Here is a 3,433-nt window from a genome sequence, read left to right as displayed (position 1 = left end):
TTTAGGTGGCGAGGATCTTAGTTCCTGGCCCTGTGTTCTTCTGTTCTGAGACTGTTGTTTTATGTTGTTTTATGTAGCACCTGGGTTCAGGAGGAACGTTGTTTCATTTCACTCTGTACTGCAACAGCTATATATGGTTGAAATGACAATTAAAGCTTCTTGACTCTTGACTTGACTTGACTTGAAAACAAGGGCCTTTATTTTTACCCATTAATATTGAAAATGAGACAGGCCACACAATCCTGCCTCTAGCCAGTCACATATAATTATCATAATGAATATAATCCATATAAATGTTGCCTATTTTTAAGATGGAAAAAATGTAATATAATGCATTTTAATTAAAAAGTATAAGTAATCATGCTATTTGGTTTAAATGTTTAATGTAAGTACTGTGAATAGAGTGTAGTGTGGTACAAATGTGAATACTTTATCCAACATCTAATTATCTAAAGTTATATTTGAAATGTAAATTTTTGTGGTATTTCATCCCCTTTATCAGCAAAAAAGAATATAATATAGGAAATAGTTAAATCTGTGCAAATGCTTATATTGTTATATATAACACACATAATCAGCTATGTTGTTAAACATTATAATTCAGTTAAATATATATATTTAATCAAATTTAGCTTACATTACACTATATGGAGAAACATCTGTGCCAATATAAAATAATATCTGAACAATAAAGACCCCAGAAAGACTGGAGATTTTATTTTATTTTACTAGATCATAGACAAAAAATGCTTTTTGTATGTGAAAGAGTGCATCTGGGCTGCTGCTTCTAACTGTAGATTTTTTTCTGCATTTGTATGTGTTGGTATTTGTGTGTTTGATTTTCAGTTGTACAGGCTGTGTGGGATATACCTGCGTAGGCCTTCAGGACTATGAGCAGCTACACCACTGAAATTAGATCCCTACAATTTTTTTAAGTATTTTTTTTTTTTTATCTTTGCAGTTTGGTTCAGCTTGTGCCTCCTCCAGCCTCAGCATTCTGTTGCTGTCTAACAGAAGCGGTACTCAGTGTGTTCTTCTGCTGTAGTTATGCAATAAATAGCTAACAGGCTAATAATGCTAGTATTTCCTTTTTAATCCTGACTAAACATATAGCTGCTGGTAGCTTCTGGCTGACAATAAGAATTGGGATAAATTAATCTTGATTTTTAGTCTGGAAAAAGAACATTTGGTCATATCAAACCTATTGTATAATGCCTGGTTTAACCTATGTGCTAAATGAGTTTCCAACTTAAAATTAGAAAAGGGCAATAGGAAGAAGTACTTTTCACGGATATTAGTTGGTCAGTAAATTTTCCATCAGGGTTATTTCAGGTCTAAAATGGTGAACTCTAATACATAATTAATATAATATTACTACAACATTACCTTAAGAAAACTATGCTGCAAACCACTTTTATTACAATGCTAGCAATACTAGTAGATTATAGACAAGTAGCCCTAAAGCCGATATTATATTATAATGAACGCTAAAGTATAAGAAAATCATTTTAACTTAACACAGTTTAACTTTACAGTATTCATTATCTGGCCAGATAACTGAAAGTTACATAAAAAAAAATATGCTCAACTGATATGACATGATCAAAGAGGTTTTGGTCAGCAGAAAAACAGAAAACTGACCCACAGAATCTTACTGTGGACATATTATGAAAGGGTTAATAGGGCAGGTGGTAGCTCAGAGGTTAAGGATCTGGGTTACTGATCGGAAGGTTGGTTCAAGCCATGGTATAACCAAGCTGCCACTCTTGGGCTCCCTCAGTGCTCCAGGGGCACTGTATCATGGCTGACCCTGTGGTTTGACCCTGGCTCCCAACATCACTGGGATGTGCGAAGAAAATTTTTTACTGTGCTGTAAAGTACATATGACAAGCAAACAGCACCTTTCTTTCTTAATGCAAATTTTGCAAGAATAGACAGAGGATTATAGCCAGATTTCATAGATAGAAAATCATAGAAACATTAGATGACATCTAAATATCAATTTATTCTTCTACTGCCGAATGTGTTTGTCCAAACTGCACTTCTTTGCTCCTATTGTTTTGAAAACGAAATAAAGTATTGAAATGAAATGTATTTTTTTTCTTAATAAACTCATAAACTAAACTTAGTTTTTATATTACAGTTTATAAAACCATTGCTTTCAAAGCTTATAGAAATGTGTATATTTAAGCTCATGCAGCAGTAAAAGGGATGGCCTTTTAGTCTTCAGCCTTATTCACAGGTGTCAAAGGTGGCTAACTCTAGATAGTTGCATCTCTGGAGAATAAGATCATGAACAGCTTTAAAGATGGTCAACAAGGCCACAAGGCCAGAGCCAAGACCTGCAGCTGCTGCTCTGAAGCTAAGAGAGCACACACCTGCCAATAAAGAAGAATCACACAAGCTGCTCTTTTTCTCTTTCCCTCTTCCGATATATTTAGAATCTTCCAGCACAATTCTGTTTAAGGATCTTTGCTGAAAACCCCTTAAAGAACACTTGGTAAACCGTTTTTATCTATGAGTGCAAGTTCACAGACAGAAATGATACATGTTCAGTAGAACTGAATCACTTAGAGTCACATTACTGAATTCACTCTCGAGTTGTTTCATTTCACATCATTTCATAAGGAAAACATATATATATATATATATATATATATATATATATATATATATATATATATATATATATATATATACACACACACACACACACACACACACACACACACACACACACACACACACACATACAAGCTAGAGAGTAAATAATGTGTTATGCCATTGTTCATTAAAGGACAATGATGTCATATAATTTAGGTGATAAAATCAAATCATTACAACTCAAATCTTTACAAACATTTCTCTAATATGCTGTGCCATTTATTGTTTGTGGTTCTGGCTACATGGTGGAAAAGAAGCCAGAATACGGAAATACTAACAACCTTAAAGCACGATCATAATTAGAGCAAAACAAGGGATGATTAGATAGATAGATAGATTAGATAGATAGATAGATAGATAGATAGATAGATAGATAGATAGATAGATAGATAGATAGATAGATAGATAGATAGATAGATAGATAGATAGATAGATAGATAGATAGATAGATAGATAGATAGATTAATTACTGCATCACAGCAGCAGGTTATGCCAACAGTAATAAACAAAAAGGGCTCACTGAAGCGATAGGTTATCAAATTACAGAATTGTGTGTTCATGCTGAATGTGTGTGAGTTTGTATAGTATAAAGGTTTGAAATCACATCTGTTAAATGCTGTAAACATAGTTTCATAGGAGTGAATGTCAGTTTGACTCTTTATTATTTTTGGCAGGGCTGCATATGTTTCCCCCTGCATATGCAACTCTGCCTTATTATCATCTTGATCAGCACAGGAGACTAGAGTCACATTAATTTGTAGTAATTAAT

Source organism: Silurus aristotelis (genome assembly GCF_946808225.1).
Source record: "Silurus aristotelis genome assembly, chromosome: 2".
NCBI lineage: Eukaryota > Metazoa > Chordata > Actinopteri > Siluriformes > Siluridae > Silurus > Silurus aristotelis.
This window is presented reverse-complemented; position numbering follows the sequence as displayed.